At 38.6% G+C, this 6,548-nt stretch overlaps 1 protein-coding gene across 7 annotated transcripts in view; it reads right to left on the bottom strand.

Moving 5' to 3' along the window:
- Nucleotides 1-2,536: 2,536 nt before the first annotated feature.
- LOC133123879 (CUGBP Elav-like family member 3) overlaps nucleotides 2,537-6,548 on the bottom strand; it is a 33,671-nt gene continuing 29,659 nt past the window's right edge. For all 7 annotated transcript variants that reach the window (XR_009708263.1, XM_061234573.1, XM_061234591.1 and 4 more), the window contains one exon: nucleotides 2,537-3,580. The gene's annotated coding sequence lies outside the window, so the exon portion shown is untranslated. The remainder of the gene's footprint in view (nucleotides 3,581-6,548) is intronic.

Genomic DNA, 6,548 nt, shown 5'->3' with positions numbered 1-6,548 from the left:
ATAGTTGGTGATGCTCACCAGATTGGGTAAAAAGGTTGCATAGTCTCAATAAGATAACTGATTAAATCAACACACATACACATGCACGCCGACGGGCGCGCACACACACGCACATACATACAGACACACATAGCATATTATTAATTTATCCAATGTTGCCTGTTTCAAATGCTTTCGTTGTTAACCCCTTCAGACCATTTTTAGTTCTTACTCATGTAGAAATGAGGCTCAACAAGTTAAAAGTCTTTTAAAATTTTATTGCATGTCTATTGCAATGGACGTATGGTCTGAACGCTTGTGAAAATCGGTAAAAATAATATGTCTTACTACTTGCCCATCCATCTATATGTTTATTAATCATTTAGATTTATATTCACACTGGATTGAATGGTGACAATTAATAGATCATATGTACACTCACTTTATTAGTGAGACCTGTACACCAGCTTGTTAATGCAAATATTTAATCAGCCAATCACGTGGCAGCAACTAAATGCATAAAAGCATGAAGACGTGGTCAAGAGGTTCAGCTGTTTTTCAGATCTAATGACCGAATAGGGACGAAATGTGATCTAAGTGACTTTGACTGTGCAATTATTGTTGGTTTGAGTATCTCAGAAATGCCTGATACCCTGGGATTTTCACGCACAACAGTCTCTAGAGTTGGCAGAGAAAGTTATGCAAAACAAAACGCATCCAGTGAGTTCTGCAGGCAAAAGCACGTTGTTAATGGGAGAGGTAATGATAATTGTAATGGTAGGCATTTATATAGCGCCTTTATCCAAAGCGCTATACAATTGATGCTTCTCATTCACCCATTCATACAGATTGACTGCCATGCAAGGCACCGGCCAGCTTTTGGGGGTTAGGTGTCTTGCTCAGGGACACTTCGATCGAACCGACAACCCTCCGACTGCCAGACGACTGCTTTTACTGCCTGAGCCATGTTGCCCATGAGAGGTCAGAGGAGAAGGGCCAGACTGGTCAAAGCTGACAGGAATGTGACAGTAATGCAAATAACCACACATTACAACAGTGGTATGCAGAAGAGCATCTCTGAGCACGCAATGTGTCAAACCTCTAAGTGGATTGGCTACAGCAGGCTACAGCAGCAAAAGACTTAATGAGTTGAAAAGTCTAGTAAATAACTAATAAAGTGCTCACTGAGTGTATAATGCTTAAAATTATATTGTCTGTGTTTATATATTATGTTTAACACATCAAATGTAGAAATTCATGTTTAAAAATATTCATAATGCTATGATAAATGTTATTTGATTTGATGACTCTGAGGTACTACTGCCACTACTGCTTCACTTCGGTGTGATGTAACTTTTTCAGTTGTGAACCAGTTGGGCCATACTTGCATCTAATTTAGTAGTTAGGGCCTGCTAAATAGCTAGTCAGAAGACGATGTAAAATCAGTCATTAACATAGGAAAAAAACACCAAACATGTGATGTCCATTGCACTGGTTGCAGGGTCTGAAGGAGTTGCTTTCATAAGTCAGACTAATGATTTTTCTGCTTCTTGTTTATATTTGTTTGTTTGTTTGTCTTCAACTGGAATGGATGGTCAATAAATACTACATTTACTTAAAAATCTCACGCTGTGTTTTTGTGAATAATTAATGGCCAATGCTAAGAGTACACTGGAACAGTCACACTCAAAGATAGCAGAGGACATCTCCACGGAACCTGACCTTTGCCTGTCCTCCTGATTAGAGTGTGATATGCAGTCGATAAAGACATGCACAATGTGCACACTCATCCGCCAATAAACAGTTATTTACAACTGATACTGATGAATGCAGAGGGTTTGCTTAATCAGCATCCATTTTATGAATAAAGGACAGGACGCCTATGGTTCAGCACAATTCCCAACTCTCACACCCTCTATTGGACATCAGTGTAATTGCAGTTTAGCTGAGAACGCTATTCTGAATAAACACACTGGGCTGAGTCAACCGGTGTCCTTAACTTTGTATCAATTAAGGCAATTTTTTTACTCAAACTTAAAGGTCCCATACATCCATTGCTATGTGGATTATAATGGAGTTGAAGGTGTTATAAAAACACTGTCAAAGTACCAAAAAGCTGCCCCCAAATAAATCCACACAGTCCGTGTGAAGAAAATGTGCATTTAAATAAGTTGTTTAGACTTCCGTGAGGTTGTGGCATCACAACAATACGTTCCACCTTGCAGCCGGAAGAAATCCAAGTGCTCCGCACAGACGGCATTCAGTTCGATGGAGCTAGCCAGCCAATCAGAACAGCGGCTTATTGATATTAATGAGTCTTACAGACGCAGTCACTAAAACAGCCTGTTCTTGGGAAATCTCCGAGGCGCTGGAGAATGGACATGTAAAACTGGATACAGATTGTTTTTGGTACTTAAAATCAAACATGGATATCCGCACCTAAAACAATCGTAAAATAATCCACCCCCATCCCTCCAACCCTATATATGCAGGCACCCTTAGCACCCATGAATACCTTTGCATAGCGACATCACACTCAACAAAAGTGATACAGTGGTCATTATTACTTGTTTTTTTATTTTAAATTAAAAAGAGAGATTGGATCAAAAACAAGAAGCAATAAATAAGAAATAAATTATGATAATCATTATAATGATCATTTCATAATTATAATTATGCAATTACAAAGTGTGAGATATACAGACCCACAAAAATTGATTTCTCTAAAAAAAATCCTAAAATCAAAAAAGTTCCCCCAACTCTTTTCCTCAGTTTTTTACCCAATCACCAAAAAGGAATTCATAAATTAATTAATAAATAAAAAATACTTCAAATATTAAAACTCCCACATTTTCTGCCCTCCCACCCACATATCAACAAAACTAAGCTGAAATTTAAAATATGTTGAACTTTTTTCAACCCCTTTCCATTTTTAAATGCAATAATCCCTTGATAATAATAATCATAACAATAATAATAATATCTCATTGTTTTTCATATTTTTATGTAAAGGATTCTTAGTTTTGCATTTTTTATTTTTTCTTTACTCTTCTTAAACTAAATTATTTACAGTTATAAGCGTTTTTTCTTTGTCTTTCTAAACTACGCTTGCTGTGTCAAATCTTTTTCAGTTTTTTTCTTTTCAGAAAGAGAAGCTAACTCTTCACAACATATGATAGACCAGAAGAAGTAATATATTATACTTAATTACTCTTTTTTCATCAGTGCCCTCACTCCTCGTTAATACCGTCTCCACCCCCTTCTTCATGTGCTGTACACCTGGAATAAACTGCTCCTAGACTCCAGTCAATCCCAGTTGAGTCTGGTGAAATGGCTGGGGTCGGTATGTCTGTGTGTTCTGAAAGCGTGTATGTACACCAGTCTCAGGTCTGCCTTGCAGACACGTCTTTGTGTTTTTTTTTGGGAGGGTGGTTTGTACATTTGGTCCATACACATTGATAAATATGTGAGCATGGAGTGGTGTGTCTGTCGTGATTGTGCAGTTGTAACTTTAGATAGGATGTCCTGATGCTTAACAGACATGAGACTGTCTGAGGCCGCATTCTCTGGAAACCCTCCACAGGCATCGACTGAATTTCACCTGTTATGAAGAGAGAGAGAGAGAGAGAGAGGGTGAGAGAGGGAGGGAGAGGGAGGGAGAGAGAGAGGGAGGGAGAGAAAGGGAGAGTGAGAGAGGGAGAGAGAAGAAGGGAGAGAAGAAAAGGAGAGAAGGAGAGAGAGTTTCTTAGATGCAGACTGAAACATACATTGGCTGCATGAACCCTTTTTGCTACAGTCACCCAGCATCTCCTGGCCTCTGCCCACTTTAACCCGCGTGCAGGAACACACACGTGTGGACTCCAGTATGTTTAGTTTAGAAATGACTGCAGTCGTCACATCCGCAATCAATATTCTTCACCATTCTACTGCAGTGATCAAGATTTCAGGTCCGGCAAACCTACTTAGTTTCGTAAAGAATTGGTTTACAACACAAAGCAGCCACTTGGGTCGACACCGTACTGAAAACACAGGCCCATAGAGAGACAGGGTGAGTCTGAAGCCAACACAGGATTCTTTGCTTGAAATAGAAACGCTTTGGTTTGATGGTTTGACAGTTGGTAGGTTACTAAGCACACCCCTTGTTTGAACTCCATTTAAAGACTGGAATATTTTTGCGAACCACCATGGATTCACTGGAAAACACTGATTCAAATGAAGGCTGCATTTGAGCAGTAGCTATACATCATAAATTATGTGCAAGGTTCACATAAACCAGTTAATTGTACATGTAAATAGGTGAATTTAGTATTATAAAACACATTTGAATAAAGTTCAGATTTATGCAGGTGGGATGTGTACAGTAAGTTGAACTCTGATCAAATTGGACTAGTTCGCATTTTCTAACCAAGAGCTGGAAACAGTCTAACCACAATTAACTTTGTCTTCCACTTGGAGTTGACACATCAGTGAGTTGTAAATTAATTTCAGTACATTCACAACACGTGGCAAACTGTGAATTGAATAAATAAATGTTGAAAATAAAGAGTAGCACTTTCCTAAATTCCTACAAAAATTTTGAGGACAAAGTGTTTTGCATTTGGATTTAAAATCTTGCACCCCTCATTTGAAACAGTGCTTTTCACGAATGTTTGAGAAAAGGTTTTTATTCAGTAATCTTGTATATATTCTCCGGACTGACTGACAAGCTCATTTCTCAACCAAGGTTTTTGGAACTTGAGTTGAAACATGGAGTGTCAATGCTTTAGATGCCTCTATAGGCATTAGAGCTGAGACTACCTCATTTAATCATAGATTGACATACTGAGGTCTTTCAACAAAATATCTCTATATATTGCTTATATACACTTACACACCAAGTGCCCATGCAACTCACAAAGTGAAACCCTGATTCCTGTCCAATGTGTGTGTGTGTGTGTGTGTGTGTGTGTGTGTGTGCACATGTGTGTCAGTGTGTGTGCAGGCATGTGTCCGTGTGTGCTTGTGTGTGTTAACCTATTAGTAAGTGCATGTGTATGTTGTACTCTACTATCATTTCTGGCAGGCAAACAGATCCCCAACATGCATGACTCTCTGGCAGAAGTTGCAGTATAGGAATTCTGGGCAACTAACAGGAAAGTAATGTATGTATTCATGCATTTTAATTTGTTATTATTTCTGTCACATTAAGTAATTCATATCGTCCAAAAATTAATTACTTTCTATTTTCTACTAAAGCAATCTATGATTGTGATGTTGAATTTTGTAAATATCTCCAGCTCTAAGCAGTTTCTATAGCACTCCAGTTTGTCCCATGAATCCAGTCTTATTGGTATATAAGTATATACACTCAGTGAGCAATTTATTAGGTGGACCTGTACACCAGCTTGTTAATGTAAATGTTTAATCAGCCAATCATGTGACAGCAATTAAGTGCATAAAAGCATGCAGACATGGTCAAGAGGTTCAGCTCTTGTTCAGACCGAATGTTAGAATGGGGAAGAAATGTGATCTAAGTGACTTTGACTGTGGAATGACTGTTGGTGCCAGACAGGGTGGTTTGAGTATCTCAGAAACTGCTGATCTCCTGTGATTTTCTCCAGAGTTTGCAGAGAATGATGCAAAAATGAAAAAACATCCAGTGAGCAATAGCTCTGCGGTGAAAAATGAATTGTTAATGAGAGATGTCAGAGGAGAAGGGCCAGACTGGTCGAAGTTGACAGGAAGGTGACAGTAAAGCAAAACACAAACATCTGGACAGGCTACAGCAGCAGAAGGGTAATAAGTCTAAAATAAGAAGTGGAATAAATACCTAATAAAGTGCTCACTGAGTGTATATATAAATGATATTCACAGAACTACTGTAACGAAAATAAGTGTTCATGTTCCTATCCTTTATATTGCTTGCAAGGGCATCTACAATATTGAAAAGGTGTGCCCAGGTTTTTGGTGTAATCTGCAGAAATAGAAAGGGTATTTTTCAGATTATCAGTTGTGCAAGGATGTTTTCATGATCAGGTTTAAAATATTGATTTCCTCCTTTTCCTTATGATGTTAGAGACTATTTGAGCCAATGTATTGTATGTGTTTCTTAAACACATTTTTAAAAGATTCCCTTGGATGCTGGACTCATGGGGCACACTGAAGCAGTGCTATATATTTGAAATAATAAACTGCAAGCCATGGAACAACGCAAAAAATGGAACAGCGGGGTTGCACCGGTGGGGTTACAGCAGATTCTTTCTGAATATGTTTTCATTTTGTGTTCCAATTACCCAGAATTCCTAGACAGGAAGGCTGTTTTCCAATCAACACCAGGCGTCGTGTTTCACCATGACAACCACAGATCATTACCTCATAACACAGGCTAGGGTAAAACAGTTAGAAGGTACAGAGTGAGAGACAGAGAGAGAGAGAGAGATGGAAGGAGGGAAGAAGAGGGAGAAATGAAGTCTGAAAAAGGGGAAAGAGGTACCTATCAGAACTTCAAGCGAATCCACACTCTTCCCACCATCCACAAATATAGTCCACTTCAGTGTGTGGTAGAAATGCGTATAATCCTGAATATTTTT

This window comes from Conger conger, chromosome 1 (assembly GCF_963514075.1).
Source record: "Conger conger chromosome 1, fConCon1.1, whole genome shotgun sequence".
NCBI lineage: Eukaryota > Metazoa > Chordata > Actinopteri > Anguilliformes > Congridae > Conger > Conger conger.
Note: the sequence above shows the minus strand (reverse complement) of the source record. Positions and strands in the feature narration are given on the sequence as shown.